The sequence below is a fragment of the Arachis hypogaea genome, chromosome 18, assembly GCF_003086295.3.
Source record: "Arachis hypogaea cultivar Tifrunner chromosome 18, arahy.Tifrunner.gnm2.J5K5, whole genome shotgun sequence".
Lineage (NCBI taxonomy): Eukaryota > Viridiplantae > Streptophyta > Magnoliopsida > Fabales > Fabaceae > Arachis > Arachis hypogaea.
The window spans coordinates 40,452,872-40,474,925 of NC_092053.1; the positions used below are offsets into that span (position 1 = coordinate 40,452,872).

Sequence of the window (22,054 nt, forward strand, 5' to 3'; positions counted from 1 at the left end):
TATATGATTGGATCCCAATTCCTTGGCTCACCAATGCTCTCTAAAAACAAACAAATTCCCAATCCCTTGGTTTAAATGTTCATAAGAAGAGATGATGCTTGATCACTGATTATACCACACAATTTCATGAACCACAATTTGGTAGGATTACATGTCACAATATCCATCCAAACCCCAATCCAATCCACTGTGAGAAAGCTTCTCTAGCATGAATCCTCCATTCCTTTCCCAAGGCTCCGAAGGATTCCAAGTATGAGTAGTTTCTTTCCCAAGACAACTACTCAATGGAATTAGATCGAGAAGCTTTCTAACAAAATTCAAGAGAAAAGATTGAAGAAGAAGATAAACTATTATTGATTCATTGAATTACAATAGAGCTCCCTAACCCAATGAAAGGGGGTTTAGTGAATCATAGCTCTGAATTCAATTACAAAGAAAAGGAAAACTAGCTAAAAGTGCAAGTAAAAGTCCCTTCTTTAACTTAACTTCTATCCTATTTATACACTTTCTATATTGAGCTTCAGTTGTGCTTCTTGGGCTTTGAGGCCTCTCCTTGCTTTCCTTTTGCCTTGGGTTTATGATCCATAATCTTGATGAGGTTGTTGATCCAGATCCTGTAACATTTATTGAGCCAACTTAGTGATAATCAAATAATGACACATGACTCAATAAATTGAGATTTCAAACTCATCAATCCTTCAGGCCCAATCCCATAAACCATGATATTCAATTGGGTTTCATACCAAAGTAAGTTTAAGTTAATAATTGTGCTCAAAGACTAACTTAAATCACAATATTTTTGGCCCAGAAACCCTTTTCAAGAGTGGCGTTTAAGTTGTAGTTTAAGCTTAAACTGCAACTTAAACGCCAGACACTTCCAGTGAGGCTATTTGTAGAAGCACGTTTAAGCTTCAGTTAAGGTTAAACTGAAGCTTAAACGTGGAAATGGAAGAATGGTAGCCCTGGAGAGTAATGTAGTCGAACACGTTTAACCTCCAGTTTAAGGTTAAACTGGAGGTTAAACGTGGAAAAGGAATGAGGCAATCCTGGAGGTCGAACACGTTTAACCTCCAGTTTGAGTCAAACTGGAGGTTAAACGTGGAAGCTTGGAATGGTGGCCCTGGAGGTCGAACACGTTTAACCTCCAGTTTGAGTCAAACTGGAGGTTAAACGTGGAAGCTTGGAATGGTGGCCCTGGAGGTGTCGAACACGTTTAACCTCCAGTTTGAGTCAAACTGGAGGTTAAACGTGGAAGCTTGGAATGGTGGCCCTGGAGGTGTCGAACACGTTTAACCTCCAGTTTGGGGTCAAACTGGAGGTTAAACGTGGAGATGGAGAGAGCAACCCTGGAGTGAAGAAACTATCGAACACGTTTAAGCTCCAGTTTGAGTCAAACTGGAGCTTAAACGTGGAATGGCCCCTGGTACTCTTCCTGGTTCTGGCGTTTAACCTCCAGTTTGAGGTCAAACTGGAGGTTAAACGTGGAACTCCTCCCTGGGTGTCATACTCATTCTGGCGTTTAACCTCCAGTTTGAGGTCAAACTGGAGGTTAAACGTGGAATGCTCCTTAAGTGAGGCTTTTCATTCTGGCGTTTAACCTCCAGTTTGAGGTCAAACTGGAGGTTAAACTTCAATCCCAGCATTTCTTATCCTTCATGATTTTGGCGTTTAAGCTCCAGTTTAGGCTTAAACTGGAACTTAAACTCCACATGTGATATACAAGCTTCCTTTATTGATTTTGTTGCTTCCTTGCTTAGCCTCTTCTTCCCTGAAATCATCCAAACAATTGCATCAAAGTCTTGCAAAATTTCATGAGAAATCTTTCATTCATAGCATTTAAGTAATATAACTAAAACTCATGGAATTTGCATCAAAATCATATTGTTTGGATGGTTCATTACTTTGTTCTTCATTTAACCATTTTTGGTTACTTTAAGCTCAAGAAAATGCATAAAACAACTAAAACTAACAGAAAAATACTAGTGAAACTAGCCTATGATGCCTTGGCATCACAACACCAAACTTAATACTTGCTTGTCCCTAAGCAAGTCCTGAGTTAATTGAGAAGAAAGTATGAAACAGAAAGCAATTACATTGGCTATATTAGCAAGCATTTGAAGTTCATCAGAAGGGTTTTATGCAGAAAGTTGCAGCATCACTTTTTCATACTTATCATGTAAGATTATCACTTTTTCATTGCATCCATCAAAAATTGCTATGGCCTCTTGTTATTCTTATGTCCTTGGCACTTTTCTCTTCTTTGTTTTTCTTTTCTTTTTCTTAGAGCTTCTTTTGCTCCTTGTTTGCTTAGTGTTATGTGTTGCACAAGCCTTTGGCAATTTCTTTTTCTTATCAGTGCACTACACATATCCACCTTAGGCATTTTAGTTCACATTTCTTCTTGAGACATTGGTGCCCAGCACCTCTTTGTGTGACTAAATGTTTTGTATTTAGGTTGCTCTTTATAGTGGACTTTTGGTTGATAATCCCGGGTTAGTTAACCCAAGTTACCAAGTGTTGAAACACTCCTCAGAACCTATTCATCCAAGCATATCCTTAATACATAAACACCACAGGCATTTGTCTCAGAAGTTCAAACCATTGGTGCCTAGCTTATTTTCTCAATTTTTTTGCTTTTTGGTTGCCTTTTTCCGTGGCTTTTTCCTTTCCTTTTTCTTTCTTTTTCATGGCCAAAGACATTTATTCATCAAGATCCATAGACAATTTGTACGTCTACATAAAAAATGATAATTCTACATTCTAATTTTAGTGATGTGACTAACAATCAAGCATGCATACCACCACTTAATTCTACTTGATTTGTCACTAATTTAGCCAAGTTACTTTTGTTCAAACTTTTCTTTTATTTTTGAAACAGAACAAGCATGGCACGCACTTGTTTAAGAAGGTGAAGTTATATCCAAACATCTAGGCATTCACTTTATTCAAAGCAATTAACAAACAGACATACTAAAACAAACTACACATTCCAGAAGATTCAACATTTACAGTTTAAACCAGAACACGCATGCTTTTGTTAACCATTTTAAAGAATTATCAAGGAATAACACCACCTTGTGAAATTCCTTGTTTTCTCTTTGTTGTCAGGAAACACTTTGATTTCTCCTTCTTCTTCCTAAATGTTGCTTCTTGCTTTAAGGTTCTTGTTTCCTTTCCTGCAAAGAGTAATGAAGTTGCTTGCTCCTCAAGCACTTAAGTGGTTAGCTCAACTATGTGTGGGTAAGTATCGGAATCTTAAGTTGGTGTGTGAACACCAAACTTAGTCTCCCACTTACTTCTCTGTGTTCTTTGAATCCTTGAGTTATCTTGGAATGATGTTGCTACTAAGGGTTTTAAGCATTTCTGTGACTGCTTAGAATAGTTGTTCCTTTCACATAATTCAAAGGTTGTTGTGTTCAGTTGATCTTTATGGTGGAACACCAAACTTAGAGTCACGCATTCCCCTTTGACTTATGGAGCCATGAATTCATTGTTTGGTGTGAAACACCAAACTTAATTCTTTGCAATGCACAGAAACTACTTTACCCCTTTTATTGAAACAAATAAAAGAAACAGCAAAAAGGTATTACCTCAGGTTGGGTTGCCTCCCAACAAGCGCTTGTTTAACGTCATTAGCTTGACGGTCAGCTTCCTCAGTTGAGGTGATATTTAACTTTGTCCTTCTCCTCCACATCTCCCAAGTAATGTTTAAGTCTTTGACCGTTAACAATGAAGGTTCGTTGCGACTTTTCTTCCATGATTTCTACTTGTCCATAGTTGGAGACCTTGGTGACAAGGAATGGTCCAGACCACCTTGATTTTAACTTCCCTGGAAATAGCTTTAGCCTAGAATTGTAGAGCAATACTTTTTGCCCTTCTTTAAATGTCCTTGGGGCTATGTTGCTGTCATGCTTCTTCTTTGCTCTTTCTTTGTAAATTTTGGCATTCTCATAAGCTTCCGCTCTGAATTCTTCCAATTCTTGAATTTGCAACATCCTTCTTTCTCCAGCGGCTTTGTTGTCCAAGTTCAGAAGTTTCAAGGCCCAGTATGCCTTGTGCTCCAACTCCAGTGGCAAATGGCAAGCTTTTCCATATACTAGTTGGTAAGGAGACATTCCAATTGGTGTTTTGAAAGCTGTCCTATATGCCCAAAGAGCATCATCCAGCTTAATCGACCAGTCCTTCCTTGAAGTTCCCACAGTCTTTTCCAGGATTCTTTTGAGTTCTCTGTTAGATATTTCGGCTTGCCCACTTGTCTGTGGATGGTATGGTGTGGCCACCCTGTGTTTGACTCCATATTTTAGAAGCAATGCCTCTAATGGTTTGTTGCAGAAGTGGCTTCCTCCATCACTGATGATTGCTCTTGGAACCCCAAAACGGCAAAAAATGTGTTTTCTGAGGAAGTTCATGACTACCTTATTATCATTGGTTGGAGTTGCTAATGCTTCAACCCATTTGGAGACATAGTCTACTGCCACAAGAATGTAATTGTTTGAGTATGAGGAGGGAAATGGTCCCATGAAATCTATCCCCCATACATCAAACAATTCAAGTTCCAGAATGAATTGTTGTGGCATTTCATTTCTTCTTGGCAAGTTCCCAGCTTTCTGGCATTCATGGCAGTGCTTCACTAATTCTTTTGCATCTTTGAAGATAGTGGGCCAATAAAAACCACACTGCAACACCTTAGCTGCTGTTCTTTCTCCTGCAAAGTGCCCTCCATAAGTGGAGCCATGGCAGTCCCATAAAACTTCCCTTCCTTCTTCCTCGGATATGCATCTTCTGAGTATGCCATCGGAACATTTTTTGAACAAATACGGTTCGTCCCAGATGAAGTATTTGGCATCATTTACCAATTTCTTCCTTTGATGTTTGTTAAATTCCAAAGGTAAACTCCCAGTGGCCTTGAAGTTTGCTATGTCTGCAAACCAAGGTGCTTTGTGAATTACCATGAGTTGTTCATCAGGAAAACACTCATTTATATGTGTGCTTTGTGTGCTTCCTTCTTCACATGGTATCCTTGATAAATGATCTGCCACCTTGTTCTCTACACCCTTCTTGTCTTTGATTTCAATGTCAAATTCCTGCAACAAAAGAACCCATCTAATAAGTCTCGGTTTAGATTCTTGTTTGGCAAGTAAATATTTTAAAGCTGAATGATCAGTGAAAACAATGACTTTAGATCCAATGAGATACGCTCTAAATTTTTCAAATGCAAAGACTATTGCCAAGAGTTCTTTTTCAGTGGTTGTGTAATTCCTTTGGTTAGCATTCAAGACTTTACTGGCATAATAAATCACATGTACCAAATTGTCTTTCCTTTGTCCTAACACTGCCCCAATAGCAAGGTCTGATGCATCACACATCAGTTCAAACGGTAAGTTCCAATCAGGTGGGGCAATGATAGGTGCAGAGGAAAGTTTTTGCTTCAAAAGTTCAAAAGCTAGCATGCAATTTCCATCAAATACAAAGGGTGTATCAGAGACAAGCAAGTTACTCAAAGGTTTGGCTATTTTAGAAAAGTCTCTAATAAACCTTCTGTAAAAACCAGCGTGGCCCAAAAAGCTCCTAACTGCCTTGACATTACTTGGTGGAGGTAGTTTTTCAATGATTTCCACCTTAGCTCTGTCCACCTCCATGCCTCTATTAGAGATTTTGTGGCCAAGGACTATTCCTTCTGTGACCATGAAATGACACTTTTCCCAGTTTAAGACTAGGTTAGTCTCTTGGCACCTCTTAAGCACCAAGGCAAGGTGGTGTAGGCAGCTGGGAAAAGAATCCCCAAACACAGAAAAATCGTCCATGAAGACCTCAATAAATTTTTCAATCATGTCCGAAAAGATGGACAGCATGCATCTTTGGAAAGTGGCAGGTGCATTGCACAATCCAAAGGGCATGCGTCTATAAGCAAAAACTCCATATGGACAAACGAATGATGTTTTCTCTTGATCACTAGGATCAACTACTATTTGGTTGTATCCTGAATATCCATCCAAGAAACAATAGTAAGCATGTCCGGCAAGCCTTTCAAGCATCTGATCCATGAATGGGAGTGGGAAATGATCTTTTCTGGTGGCTTCATTGAGCTTCCTGTAGTCTATGCACATCCTCCACCCAGTAACAGTTCTTGTGGGTATGAGTTCGTTCTTCTCATTTGGCACCACCGTTATGCCACCTTTCTTGGGAACTACATGGATGGGACTAACCCATGGGCTATCAGAAATGGGGTAGATTACCCCTGCCTGCCATAACTTCCTCACTTCCTTTTGTACCACTTCTTTCATGACGGGGTTCAATCTTCTTTGAGCTTGAATGGAAGGTCTAGCATCTTCTTCTAACAAGATTTTATGCATGCATATGGATGAACTTATCCCCTTCAAATCAGCTAGGGTCCATCCAATGGCATCTTGATGAGTTTGCAGCACCTTGATCAATTCTTCTTCTTGTTCTTGGCTTAAGGCCGAGCTAATGATAACAGGGTGACTCTCATCACTACCCAAGTATGCATACTTGAGATTAGGGGGCAATGCTTTGAGCTCAGGTTTTGGTGCTTCCTTTTCTTCTTTCACTTTCTCTGGCTTGCTTAGCATAGTTGTGTCAGCATCCTTGATATCACTAACTTCAATATCCTTAGTGAACTCCTCCTCTGCCACTTCCTTTATTGTTTCCTCAAAAGTTTCTCGTACTGCAATGTCCACTACATCAACCCTCATGCATTCCCTTAGTGATTCTGATGGATAGCTCATTGCCTTGAATACATTAAACACCAATTTCTCATCATGGAGTCTAAGAGTGAGTTCACCCTTTTGTACATCTATGATGGCTCCAGCAGTAGCTAGGAAGGGTCTCCCCAGAATTATCGAAGCCTTGGCTTCTTCCTCCATATCTAACACCACAAAATCAGCAGGAAATATAAATTCTCCCACCTTCACCAACAAATCCTCAACTATCCCATGAGGGAATTTAAAAGATCGATCTGCCAATTGGAGGGCCATTCTGGTTGGTTTGGCTTCTTCAATCTTCATTCTTTTCATCATTTTTAGCGACATCAAATTGATGCTGGCCCCTAAATCACACAAGGCCTTCTCCACCATGACTTCTCCTATAATACAGGGGATTTGGAAACTGCCTGGGTCCTTCAATTTTTGAGGCAATTTGTGCTGAATGATGGCACTGCATTCTTCAGTTAACAACACAGTTTCCTCATTTCTCCAGCTTCTCTTCTTGGTCATCAATTCTTTTAAGAATTTTGCATAGAGTGGCATTTGCTCTATTGCTTCAGCAAAGGGAATGTTGATTTGAAGCTTCTTGAAAATCTCCAAGAACCTGGAGAATTGGCTATCCTTTTCACTTTTCATCAAACGTTGAGGATAAGGTGCTTTAGGTGTGTAAGGCTTCAAGACCTCTTTTTCTTTTTCTTTTGTTGCAAACGGTGTAACAGATTGTCCTTGTTCTTTGTCTTTCACATTTTCCTTTGCTTCATCCTCTGTGGTTTCCCTTGAAATCTCCTTTAGATTCTTTCCACTTCTGAGGGTTATGGCCTTACATTCCTCCCTTGCAATAGCCTTGGCAGCATGAGAACTGCTTGTCCCAGGGGCTTGCTTAGTCAAATACACAATTTGATTCTCTAGCTTCTGGATGGCAGCTCCTTGGTTTTGCAAGTTAGAATTTACTTCTTCCTTAAAAGCCTTCAATTCAATTATGTCTTGGCTCATGGTTGCAAGCATTCTTTCCATCCGGTTTAATTGATCTTGAAATTGTTGGTTCGGATTAGGTTGGGAATGTTGATTATTTTGGCCATGATATGATGATTGGGGGTAAGTGTTTTGTGTGGCTTGGTATGATCTTTGGTTGGAGTTTTGGTATGTGGAATTGTTTTGTTGGTTGTGGTTGTAAGGTTTGTGGTTTTGTGGTTGGGTTTGTTGGTTTCCCCACCCAAAGTTTGGGTGGTTTCTCCAGCCTGGGTTGTAAGTATTGGCATGTGGATCATATGATTGCCTTTGTTGGTTTCCCACATAATTGGCCTCTTCCCAATCACCTCCTTCAATGCCTTCTTCCTCTTGATCTTGTGTGTGTATTGCAGCCACTTGCTTTGTTTCTAATTGCCTGGTAAGCTCTGCTAGTTGCTTGGCAAACACCTTGTTTTGGGCTAGAATTGTATCAACATGGTTCAGCTCCATGACTCCCTTAGTGTTGTGCCTTTCTGATGCATAGTAGTACTCATTCTCAGCCACTGTCTCGATCACTTCAATGGCTTCCTCCACGGTCTTTTTCTTGTTCAATGAACCTCCTGATGAATGGTCTACAGCCTTCCTTGATTCATACGAGAGCCCATCATAGAAGATGTGCAATTGCACCCAATCATGGAACATGTTTGGTGGGCATTTCCTTGTCAAGTCCTTGAATCTCTCCCATGCCTCGTAGAGAGTTTCACCATCTTGTTGTCTAAAAGTCTGAACCTCAGATCGAAGCCTATTGACCTTTTGTGGAGGGTAGAAACGTGCCAGAAACTTGCCTTCCACCTCATCCCATGTGGTTAGACTCCCCCTTGGGAATGATTCCAGCCACTTAGCTGCCTTGTCCCTAAGTGAAAATGGGAACAAAAGCAGTTTATAAGCATCTTCCTGGACTCCATTAGACTTCACAGTGTCACAAATTCTCAGGAACTTTGTGAGATGTTGGTTTGGGTCTTCATTAGCACTTCCTCCAAAGGAACAATGATTCTCCACAAGTGATATTAGCTGTGGCTTGAGCTCAAAATTGTTGGCCTGAATGGGTGGTTTCTGGATGCTACTACCACAATTCCCTGAGGTTGGGTTTATGTATGAACTCAGAACCCTCCTCTCAGGGATGGCATTGTTTCCATCAGCTCTCTCATGGTTATGAACTTCTCTATCCATGTTAAGATCTAAAGCTTCCTCAAAATTGTCCTCAGATTCTCCTTCAGATTCCTCTTCTCCCACTACTCTCTTCCCTCTTGCTTCCCTTCTAAGTCTATGAAGAGTCCTCTCTGGTTCAGTATATGGAGGAGTTGATGTCTCTCCTCTCCTACCTGTCATACAAGAACACAACTCAAACACAAACAAGTGAAATACTCTTGGTTAATGGAAGAGTATGGTTAGATCAATTGAGGAATTAAATCAAACAGTTAGTGAGTCAGTGAGTTAGTTGCATGAATCTAAAGGCGTAACGAAGGAAAGCATGTAACCAAGTGCAGAAATTAAAATTCAACAAGTATCTAGAACAGAATTAACAACGCAAGAGAAAATTGCTCAATCTAGTTAGCTTCCAATTTGAGAATTGTCAATCGAAAACCAATCCCCGGCAACGGCGCCATAAACTTGATGCGCATAAAACTAGTTATGCTACGATTAGGAAATTGCACGATCGGCAAAATTCCTTCCGGCAAGTGCACCGGTTATCGTCGTCAAGTAAAAACTCACAATAGAGTGAGGTCGAATCCCACAAGGATTGGTGGAGTGAGCAATTCGGATTAGAAGTTTGTTCTAGTTGAGCGGAATCAAGATTTGAGATGAGAATTGCGGAATGTAAAATTGGCGGGAAAAGTAAATGACAAGAAAATTAAATGGCTGAATCTTAAATTGCATGAATTAAAGAGCAGAATGTAAATTGCTGGAATAAAAAGGGAATGGGGATGATTGCAAGAATTAAATTGCAGAATGTAAAGAGAAAGTGGAAATCAGAAATGGGGAATTCATTGGGTTAGGAGATATTGAAATCTCCGAATCAAAACATGTAAATCTCTTCCTCAACCAATGCATTCATTGAATTTTGCTTGGCAATCTTATATGATTGGATCCCAATTCCTTGGCTCACCAATGCTCTCTAAAAACAAACAAATTCCCAATCCCTTGGTTTAAATGTTCATAAGAAGAGATGATGCTTGATCACTGATTATACCACACAATTTCATGAACCACAATTTGGTAGGATTACATGTCACAATATCCATCCAAACCCCAATCCAATCCACTGTGAGAAAGCTTCTCTAGCATGAATCCTCCATTCCTTTCCCAAGGCTCCGAAGGATTCCAAGTATGAGTAGTTTCTTTCCCAAGACAACTACTCAATGGAATTAGATCGAGAAGCTTTCTAACAAAATTCAAGAGAAAAGATTGAAGAAGAAGATAAACTATTATTGATTCATTGAATTACAATAGAGCTCCCTAACCCAATGAAAGGGGGTTTAGTGAATCATAGCTCTGAATTCAATTACAAAGAAAAGGAAAACTAGCTAAAAGTGCAAGTAAAAGTCCCTTCTTTAACTTAACTTCTATCCTATTTATACACTTTCTATATTGAGCTTCAGTTGTGCTTCTTGGGCTTTGAGGCCTCTCCTTGCTTTCCTTTTGCCTTGGGTTTATGATCCATAATCTTGATGAGGTTGTTGATCCAGATCCTGTAACATTTATTGAGCCAACTTAGTGATAATCAAATAATGACACATGACTCAATAAATTGAGATTTCAAACTCATCAATCCTTCAGGCCCAATCCCATAAACCATGATATTCAATTGGGTTTCATACCAAAGTAAGTTTAAGTTAATAATTGTGCTCAAAGACTAACTTAAATCACAATATTTTTGGCCCAGAAACCCTTTTCAAGAGTGGCGTTTAAGTTGTAGTTTAAGCTTAAACTGCAACTTAAACGCCAGACACTTCCAGTGAGGCTATTTGTAGAAGCACGTTTAAGCTTCAGTTAAGGTTAAACTGAAGCTTAAACGTGGAAATGGAAGAATGGAAGCCCTGGAGAGTAATGTAGTCGAACACGTTTAACCTCCAGTTTAAGGTTAAACTGGAGGTTAAACGTGGAAAAGGAATGAGGCAATCCTGGAGGTCGAACACGTTTAACCTCCAGTTTGAGTCAAACTGGAGGTTAAACGTGGAAGCTTGGAATGGTGGCCCTGGAGGTCGAACACGTTTAACCTCCAGTTTGAGTCAAACTGGAGGTTAAACGTGGAAGCTTGGAATGGTGGCCCTGGAGGTGTCGAACACGTTTAACCTCCAGTTTGAGTCAAACTGGAGGTTAAACGTGGAAGCTTGGAATGGTGGCCCTGGAGGTGTCGAACACGTTTAACCTCCAGTTTGAGTCAAACTGGAGGTTAAACGTGGAAGCTTGGAATGGTGGCCCTGGAGGTGTCGAACACGTTTAACCTCCAGTTTGGGGTCAAACTGGAGGTTAAACGTGGAGATGGAGAGAGCAACCCTGGAGTGAAGAAACTATCGAACACGTTTAAGCTCCAGTTTGAGTCAAACTGGAGCTTAAACGTGGAATGGCCCCTGGTACTCTTCCTGGTTCTGGCGTTTAACCTCCAGTTTGAGGTCAAACTGGAGGTTAAACGTGGAACTCCTCCCTGGGTGTCATACTCATTCTGGCGTTTAACCTCCAGTTTGAGGTCAAACTGGAGGTTAAACGTGGAATGCTCCTTAAGTGAGGCTTTTCATTCTGGCGTTTATCCTCCAGTTTGAGGTCAAACTGGAGGTTAAACTTCAATCCCAGCATTTCTTATCCTTCATGATTTTGGCGTTTAAGCTCCAGTTTAGGCTTAAACTGGAACTTAAACTCCACATGTGATATACAAGCTTCCTTTATTGATTTTGTTGCTTCCTTGCTTAGCCTCTTCTTCCCTGAAATCATCCAAACAATTGCATCAAAGTCTTGCAAAATTTCATGAGAAATCTTTCATTCATAGCATTTAAGTAATATAACTAAAACTCATGGAATTTGCATTAAAATCATATTGTTTGGATGGTTCATTACTTTGTTCTTCATTTAACCATTTTTGGTTACTTTAAGCTCAAGAAAATGCATAAAACAACTAAAACTAACAGAAAAATACTAGTGAAACTAGCCTATGATGCCTTGGCATCAAGCCCTCGCTCCGAGATGATTGCCGCAGATGTCGCTGTGTACCTCTTCTAGCACTTCCCGGGTGTGGGAGGTCGGCACACACTTTAGTAATGGCACCGATATCCCTCTTTTGTAAAAGGTGTTGTTTATAATGGTGTAGTATTGTGCTTCCCTTTTTAGCTTCTTTGCTTCGTTTTCTTCTGCGGGGAGCATTCCTGACTTGAGGTAGTTGATTATGGGGATCATCCAGTCTTGGTCCTGGCCTGTTATGGTTAGGACTTTTTCTGTTTCCGAGATTGATGGGTTCTGTAACATTTCCTGGATGAGGCTTCTATTATTGCCTCCTGGTTTGGTGCTGGCCAGCTTTGAGAGTGCGTCAGCTCGAGCATTTTGCTCGCGGGGTATGTGGCAGATCTTGTATTCCCTGAATTGTTCGAGCTGTTGCTTGGTTTTATCCAGGTATCTTTTCATGATGGGATCTTTGGCTTGGTAGCTCCCTGCTATCTGTGATATGACCACTTGCGAATCACTATAGATGTTGAGTTTTCGCGCTCCCACTTCTTCAGCCAGTTTCAGGCCAGCTAGCAACGCTTCGTATTCCGCCTGGTTATTTGAAGCCGGGAATCCGAACTTGAGGGAAAGCTCAACTTGGGCTCCCTAGTTGCTTTCTATTATCACTCCTGCGCCACTTCCTGTTTTGTTTGAAGATCCATCCACATACAGATTCCACTCTATGGGGGCCTCTAGGGCATCTGTGAACTCGGCGATAAAATCGGCTAGTATTGTGATTTGATGGCGGTCCGAGCTTCATATTGGAGGTCGAATTCTGACAGCTCGACTGCTCATTGTAGAATTCTGCCTGCCAAGTCCGTTTTCTGTAGTATTCCTTTTAAGGGCTGATTAGTTCGAACTTTGATGGTGTGGGCCTGGAAGTAGGGGCGGAGTCGCCGAGATGTTAAGATGAGAGTGTAGGCAAATTTTTCTATTTTCTGATAGTTCAGCTCGGATCCCTGTAGTGCTTTGCTAATGAAGTAGATGGGTTGTTGCCCGTTTTCGCTTTCTCGGACCAATGCTGATGCTACCGCCTTTTCTCCTACTGCAAGATATAGTATGAGTGGTTCTCCTTCTTGAGGTCGGGATAGGATAGGTGGCTGTCCTAAGAACTTCTTAAAGTCTTGGAACGCTTGTTCGCATTCTGTCGTTCATTCGAACTGTTTTCCTTTTCTTAAAGTCGCTTAGAAGGGGAGAGATCTTATTGCAGCTCCTGCTAAGAATCGGGATAGGGCGACCAACCTCCCGTTGAGTTGCTGTACTTCTTTCACGCAGGTTGGGCTCTTCATGTTCAATATGGCCTGGCATTTATCTGGATTTGCTTCAATTCCCCGTTGTGTGAGCATGAAGCCTAAGAATTTTCCTGCTTCTACCGTGAAGGTGCATTTAGCTGGATTGAGTCGCATACCATGCTTCCTGATGGTGTCGAACACTTGGGCTAGGTCGGTCAACAGTGTCTGTTCGCTTTTTGTTTTAATTAACATGTCGTCAACATAAACTTCCATGATTTTCCCGATGTGCTCTGAGAAGACTTTATTCATCAATCTTTGATAAGTGGCTCATGCGTTCTTAAGGACAAAAGGCATTGCAATGTAGCAGTAGTTTGCCTTTGGTGTTAAGAACGAAGTCTTTTCCTGGTCCGGTGGGTACATGGGGATTTGGTTGTATCCTGAATACGCATCCATAAACGAGAGATATTTATACCCAGAGGAAGCGTCTACCAGGGCGTCGATACTCGGGAGTGGGTATGGATCTTTTGGGCAAGCTTTGTTGAGATCTGTATAATCGGTGCACATTCGCCACTTCCCATTTGATTTCTTCACCAAGACAACGTTGGCTAGCCATAGTGGGTATTTGACTTCTCTTATAAATCCAGCTTCCAATAGTGCCTGCACTTGCTCTTCCACAGCCTGGGATCGCTCTGGCTCGAGCTTTCTTCGTCTCTGTTGTACTGGTCGAGATCCTGGATAAACTGCCAACTTGTGACACATTAGCTTAGGGTCTATACCTGGCATGTCTGCGGCTTTCCATGCGAACAAGTCGGCATTATCTCGCAAAAATTGTATTAGCAGTTCTTTTAGATCTCCTTTGAGGATTGTGTCGATATTAGTTGTTTTTTCCGAGGTGTCTCCGATCTGAATTTTTTCTATCTCGCCCTCTGGTTGGGGACGGAACTCCTCTCGTTGTTGAGCTCCGCCCAGCTCGATTGTGTGGAACTCTTCTCCTTTGCCCCTGAGGTTGAGGCTCTCGTTGTAACAGCGACGCACCATCCTCTGGTCTGTTTTTATTGTGGCTATTCCTTTTGGAGTTGGGAATTTCATGCACAGGTGTGGGGTCGAGACTATTGTACCGAGTTGGTTGAGCGTGATCCGACCTATAAGAGCGTTGTAGGCTGAGTTTACGTCGACTACGATGTAGTCTATTTTGAGAGTTCTTGATTGGTCTCCTTTTCCAAAGGTTGTATGCAGTGGTATGTATCCTAGTGGTCGAACCGGAGTGTCTCCTAACCCGAACAAACTGTTTGGATATGCTTTAAGTTCTTTTTCTTCTAAGCCGAGCTTATCGAAGGCTGTTTTGAATAAGATGTCGGCAGAACTCCCTTGGTCTATTAATGTCCGGTGTAGGTTGGCGTTTGCCAAGATGATGGTGATAACCATGGGATCGTCGTGTCCGGTAATGATACCGGTTGCATCCTCCTTAGTAAATGTTATCGCTGGGATGTTGAGTGCTCCTTCCTCTCCTTCGACATGGTATATCTCTTTGAGGTATCTCTTACGAGAGGATTTGGAGATTTCTCCTGCTGCGAAACCGTCGTGTATCATATGGACGTGTCTTTCTGGCGTCCGAGGTGATCGTTCTGTTCGTTCGGTATCATCATCCCTTCGTCTCTTTCTCTGCTCGTCATCTCGGGTGGCCAGGAATCGATCTAGTTTTCCTTCCCTTACCAATTTTTCTATGATGTTTTTTAAATCGAAGCATTCGTTAGTGGAGTGTCCTCGGACCCGATGATATTCACAATACTCTTTTCGGTTTCCTCCTCCCTTTTTGCCTTTAAGTGGCCGAGCTGGGGGAATTTTTTCCGTGTGGCAGACTTCTTTATATATTTCGACCAGTGATGCCCTAGGAGGAGTGTAGTTATGGTACTTCTTAATTTTCTCTCCTTGTCTGTCGTCTTTCCTTTTGGATTCTTTGTCTCTGTCACAGTAGGAAGCTCCCGATTTCGAGGACTCTCCTAGACGAGCGTTTTCTTCCATATTGATATATTTTTCTGCTCTCTCCTGAACTTCGTCGAGGGTAGTCGGGTACTTTTTTGATATAGATTGGCTGAAAGGTCCCTCTCGTAGGCCGTTCATGAGTCCCATGATTGCGACTTCTGTGGGTAAACTTTGTATGTCCATGCATGTTTTGTTGAATCTTTCCATGTAGTTGCGAAGGCTCTCCCGATCTCCTTGTTTGATTCCTAATAAACTGGGGGCGTGCTTAGCTTTATCCTTTTGAATGGAAAATCTGGCTAAGAATTTCTTAGCTAAGTCGTCAAAACTTGAGATGGATTTTGGTGGTAAGTTGTCAAACCACCGCATAGCTGTCTTTGTCAAAGTTGTTGGGAAGGCTTTACAGCGAACAGCGTCTGGGGCGTCAGTAAGATACATTCTGCTTCTGAAGTTACTGAGATGGTGGTTAGGATCCGTGGTGCCATCATATAGTGCCATATCCGGGAGTTTGAAGTCTTTCGGAATTTTGGTTTTCATAATTTCCCTAGTGAAGGGGTCTTGCTCTTTGTGTAAGTTTTCTTCGAGATTAGCGCGAGGGGCTTTTGATTTGAGATCGGCTTCCAATTGCTGCAGTTTTTCTTCCAACTCCCGACGTCACCGCATCTCTCTTTGTAGATCCCTTCCGATTTCTCGTTGTTGCTGGGTTTCTCTTTCTAGTTGTTTTAGGCGATTTAAGAGTGCTTCTATGGCTCCTGAACTTGGTAAATCTTTGTCTTTGCTGGTCTCCGGAGTGTCTTGTAGCGTGACATCCGCGTTTTTGTGTGGTGTTCGATCTTCCAGGCCTGAATCGTGGTCGTTGTCATGGTTGTCCGCCATGGTGATGGGATGACTTCTGGGTCCCCGGCAACGGCGCCAATGTTCCGAGGATTACCTGAAACTGGAGGTCGATCTCGGATGAGATCGTCTGTACTGGTCAGAGATGACATGTCCGGCTGGCTAGTGGCGGCCGGAGCTGTTGTGTCCGACTTGTTAGACTTGCTGCACTGCTGATCCTTGGCCACCGGAGGGTGGGGGGTACCTGCAAGAGACTCTGATGCTTTAGTTAGCACGGGTATTAAGCAGGTTTTATGTAGAATCAGAGTATGAGTTATACCTGGGTGCTCCATTGTATTTATAGTGTTGAGATGTGACCTTTGTTGGATAAGATAAGTTGATTATCTTATCTTATCTTTATCTTTGTGTTGAGGTCAGCGTATCTTCAGCGGAACCGCCTTTATCTCTATAGGCTTTTAGGCCGCCTTAGGATTTGGATCGTGTTCCTTCATTTGGGCCCTTTACTGGGCTCTTTTGTCGATTTGGCCGAGCTCTTTGAGAAGAGGTCGGATAGTCAGACCTGAAGAGTTTGGTCGCTTTATCTCCAGTCATCCCAGGTCGGTTATCTCGACCCAGGGTATGAACACTTACTATTTTTCTTTTATTCCTCAACTTTGATTGTTCTTTCCCTTTTTCTTATTAGGATCTTCTTATTTATCTAGTCTCCTGGGGTGTGTCTCAAGCATAGTATTCCTGACAGATAGTTGTCTTCCCACCTTATGGTTGAACCAACTTAGCTAACTTATGACCACACCACAAACTCATGGACTTACTCCATAGTATTAACTCTTCTCTGGTCTTTAAGAACACTCATTCTCTTTTCATTTGATTAAAAGGGAAAAACATACAAGTAAGCAAAGTAAAGATGCAGTGACATAGAGACTAGCCCACAGAGACCTCTTCAACACAAAAACTTAAAAGACAGAATTTAAACAGGTTTAAACTGACATGGAAGCAAGTTCTATTTCATACAAGATCTTCCTTATTTAAAGCATAAAAGATGGACCAAAGAAGGAACTCCACCACCTTTTACTCTTGTGGATGTCCATGCTTTCCTCCTTGTTTGTCTTCTTTGTGTCCTCTTGCATTCCCTCTCATCCGTGCCAATCATGCTTGCTTCCAATCCTCAAGTGCCTTCCTTACTTATTCATGACTCTCTTCCACCCTTTGTCTTTCTTCTCGTGCTAATTCATCCCTCATTTCTTCATAGCTTGTGATTCCTGGATGCAATATAGGTAGCTGTCCTACCAAGTAACCGAGCCTGGCTTGAGTATTTATATGATGCCCAGTCTCGCTCATGTAAACTCCTTCTGCGAATGCCCTTTGCTCGTCCAATAGTTCTGCCTGTTCTATTTGTCTTCGATGCATCTCATGTATATGTGCACCCTGATGTGCTTGGATGTTGATTAGCCTCTGGATGGATTCTTGTTGCTCATTTTGCCTTTGTTCCATCCTGTGAAATGTTTCATTCCATTGTTGTCCTTGACTTAGTTGCTGATCCATCATTTGCTTTTGCCAATCCCCTTGTTGAGTCATCCATCTTGAGAGTGACTCCTCTTGCTGCCCCATCATCTGTAGTTGAAGTTCTCTCTGTGCTCCTTGGCTTTCCAAATATTGTTGAGATAGTCCACCAATGGCCTCCTGCAATTGATGCATATCCAAAGTGGTTGGTGCTTGCCCTTCTACAGCTTGTCCTTCTACTACTTGAGGGGCTGTCCTCTTCCTTTGCTTCCGTTAAGGCAGGGGGGATGCAGTGGCATGCATTCGTTGAACAGTTATTGGAATGCCCTCTTTTATCCACACGGGGTCTTCATCTTCAAACACCACCCCAGCTTTCTTGCACAGTCGGTAAATAGTGCTAGGGTAACCTAACGTTCCTCTTGAGTCGCTTTTCTCTGCCATTTTTCTAATGCCTTCTGCTATGAGTTCATGAACCTTGATTTCTCCTCCTTTGAGTATACAGTGTACCAGTGTGGCTCTCTTGAGATTCACCTCCGAGTTGTTCGCTGCTGGGAGGATGGACCTCCTTACAATCTCGAACCACCCATTTGCTTCCGGAGTAAGATCTGCTCTCTTGATGAACCTTGGTCTCCTATCTGCATATCTTTCCCAGTCAACTCCTGGTACACAAATGTCTTGCACAATCTGGTCATGATTAGGGTTGTTGTCCATTCTTGAATGATAACTCTCTTCTTCAAACGGTATGGACCGCAGTTTTAATACCTTCATGACACTCATGGGGCCAAAATCCACAATCTTTCCTCTCACAAAGCTTGTATATGACTCATCTCCCTTATCATAACGGACCGCATTTGCATAAAACTCTCTTATAAGATTTGCATTCACCTTAATGACCGGATCAGTGAGGAGCTCCCATCTTCTCTTTTCTACCTTCATTGTAATTTCGGGACACTCAGTTTTCCTAACTTGAAATCCTAGCTCATAAATGATTTCCTTATCAACCATCCACCCGTATTGCAATGCATGATGCAAGCTTCTGAATCTCTTTTCATCATACGGGTGTTGCTCCATAGGTTCCTTCCCCTTCTTTTAGAGCTCGAAGATGCCATGATTGAGGGTTAATGTATGGAGTTGGCAAGGGTGTGGAGACTTTCGGTTGTTTAGGGTTGAGTGCAATGAAGGTGGTGAGGGAGAATGTGTTTAATGGGTTAGGAAATGCTTTGCTCCGAAATGGATAAGTGTGAAGAGTGGGTGTAGAGTATGGAGATGGGGTACGGATCAAGGATCACTTTTATAGAGAGGTTGTGAGTGGATGGAGGGTGTGGATTGATGGAGTGGTTGTTTGATGGACGGTTGGGGTTGTGCATGTAGAAAGGACAAGGATCATCACTTTATGATGGAGATTTGATGCCAGGGCATCTTGGCCAGTTTCACTGGCTTTTTCTTTACTGTTTTTAGGTTAGTTTCATGCATTTCTTTAGGAAATAAGCTAGTTTTGGGTAAATATTTACTTATGCCTTGACTCAAGCATACATTGTGCATTTTACATGATTTCATGAGGATTTTGCATAAGTTTAGTGACAAATATTATGTTGCATTACTCATGACTTGGACTAGAGCTTTGATGCACTTTGTTGCTGGATTTCAGGACCAAAAAGAAGCAAGAAAAGGGGAGGTAACTTGCAAGATTAATGAGAAAAGTGATTGCCAATAACACTCTCAAAAAGCCATCAATGCCCACGTTAGAGAGTCACGTTAACCAAGTTAACGTGAACTCTAACGTGGAGAAAAGAAGTTGAGCCAACGTTAGTGACACTCAACATTGTCACTAACGTTGGCAATTACTCATAAGTGGCCACGTTAGAAGCCACGTTAACTAGGTTAACGTGGCCTCTAACGTTAAGGGGGAGGGAGAGAAGCCAGCGTTAGTTACACTCAACATTGTCACTAACGTTGGCCTATGGTGCTAAGTACCATGTTAACTCCCACGTTAACTTGGTTAACGTGGGAACTAACGTAGAGCATGAAGAGTTGTCGACAACGTTAGTGACACTCAACATTGTCACTAACGTTGAAGCAACCACACAACCCCCAAGAGTCACGTTAACTTCCACGTTAACTTGGTTAACGTGGAAGCTAACGATGAGAAATGAAGGATGAGCCAACGTTAGTGACACTCAACATTGTCACTAACGTTGGGATGGCTAAAAGATGGCCACATTAACCTAGTTAACGTGGACTCTAACGTGAGACCTAGGGGCACATTGGAACGTTAGTGACAACGTTGAATGTCACTAACATTCTCGAAGGATGGCAAAGGCCACGTTAGAAGCCACGTTAACCTAGTTAACGTGAGCTTTAACGTGAAGCAAGAAGGGGCACACTGGAACGTTAGTGACAATGTTGAGTGTCACTAACGTTCTCGAAGGTTGACAAGGCAACGTTAAAAGCCACGTTAACTTAGTTAACGTGGGTTTTAACGTGAGGCAAAAGGGGTGCATTGGAACGTTAGTGACAATGTTAAGTGTCACTAATGTTCCCGAACTTGGACTTTCACTAAATGATTAACACTCCTTACACCCTGAGCTTAAGTCTCTACCCACTCCGCACTTTCTCTCTGCTAGCAAAGCCAAGCCCAAATAAAGAAAGAAACTGCTTCAAACTCAAGATCCAAAGGCCCAAGACTTGAAGAGTGAACTAGAAGCTGAGAAGAGTAGTATATATAGGAGTAGCTTTGAATTGTAAAGGAGTTCTGGGGGCTGAAGAACCACTCTCTATATTTTACTTTCTTTGCAATTTCTAGTTTTATGATGTATTCTTCATCTTTGTTTTCATTTTCAAGAGCTATGAACAACTAAACCCCTTTCATTGGGTTAGGGAGCTCTGTTGTAATTTGATGGATCAATACTAATTTTCATTGTTCTTCTTCTATCTTTCCTCTTGATTTTACTTGAAAGCTTTCGATCTTCATCCAATTGAGTAGTTATCTTGGAAGAGAAGCTATTCAAACTTGGATCTCTTTTGAACCTTGGAAGAGGAATGAAGAGATCAAGCTAGAAATGCTTTCTCATGCTGGACCAAATTGGGTTTGGATGGGTATGTGACTGTAACCCTCTCAATACTTGGTTTGGGAAATGCATGTGGTATAATCAGTGACCATACTTCATCTCTTCTCATGAGCAATTGACCAAGGAATTGGCTATTGATCAAGATTTGAGAGATTGAATTGCAAGAAATTGCAATTCAATCACTTAAGATTGCCAAGGAGATCAATGAGTGCATTGATTGAGGAAGAGATGAAAATGAACTTGATCCGGAGAATTGCAACATCTCCTAAACCCAATGAACTCCCCATCTCTAATCTTACCCATTCTCTTTAATTTCTGCCATTTACTTTTATGAGCAAATCCCCCATTCCCATTTACAATTCTGCAATTTATTTTCATTCATTTACTTCCAGTCCTTTAATTCTAGCATTTCTTTTCTGTTATTTACATTCCCGCCATTTTATTTTCTGCAACTCTCAACCCAATTTCTGGATTCGCTCAACTAGAACATTCTTCTAATTAAAGTTGCTTGATCAATCAATCCCTGTGGGATTTGACCTCACTCTATTGTGAGTTTTTACTTGACGACAACTTCGGTACACTTGCCGAAGGAAGATTTGTTGAGAGATAAGTTTTCCCCGCATCAAGTTTATGGCGCCGTTGCCGGGGATTGATTGTGCATCAACAATGATTAGATTGGAAGATCACTAGATTGAGCATTTTATTTTGTGAATTTCTTTTTTTTGTTTGAGTGATTTACTTTTTGTTTTAGCTAAACTTCTTCCCTTCTCCGTCTACTCTTTTGTTTTTCTTTGTTATTTTCAATTCTGTTTGCTAATCCACTAACTGTTTGATATATTGCATCACCCACAACTAACATCAATTCTGACACAAATACTGTCTGCATCTATATTCTTTGCTTGTACTTGTTGGTTGTATGACAGGGAGAAGAAGCGGGGCTTCAACTTCCTTTGATTCTGAACCAGAGAGAACCTTCCTTAGACTAAGGAGGGAGGCAAAAGAAAAATGAGTAGTTGGTGCTGAAGAAGAAGAGGAACAGTTTGAGGAATACTTTGAACCAAACATGGAAGAAAACATGGAAAATCATCATGAAGGAGAGACTCACAACCATGGCAGAGGAGGTGGAGCAAATCATGCTGGGGAGGATAGAAGAGTTTTGGGCTCTTACATTAATCCAAACCCAGGCAATTAAGGAAGTAGCATCCAAAAGCCAACAATCCATGCCAACAACTTTGAACTTAAACCACAGCTCATCACCCTTGTTCAGAACAACTGTTCGTTTGGAGGAGGTGTTCAAGAAGATCCCAACCAACATTTGACCACCTTCTTGAGAATATGTGATACAGTGAAATCTAATGGTGTTCATCCTGACGCCTATAGATTGCTCTTATTTCCCTTCTCACTCAGAGACAAGGCAGCCAAGTGGCTGGAATCCTTCCCAAGGGAGAGCTTGACAACTTGGGAGGATGTGGTGAACAAATTCTTAGCAAGATTCTACCCTCCTCAACGAATCAAT

The 22,054-nt window shown here is 41.6% G+C and overlaps 1 non-coding gene across 1 annotated transcript; it reads left to right on the top strand.

Annotated features, from left to right (window-relative positions):
• The first annotated feature begins 8,370 nt into the window (after positions 1-8,370).
• LOC112774611 (small nucleolar RNA R71) lies at positions 8,371-8,474 on the top strand. The gene has a single exon (XR_003189089.1). It is a non-coding gene; the product is annotated as a small nucleolar RNA R71 (small nucleolar RNA).
• The last annotated feature ends 13,580 nt before the right edge of the window (positions 8,475-22,054 follow it).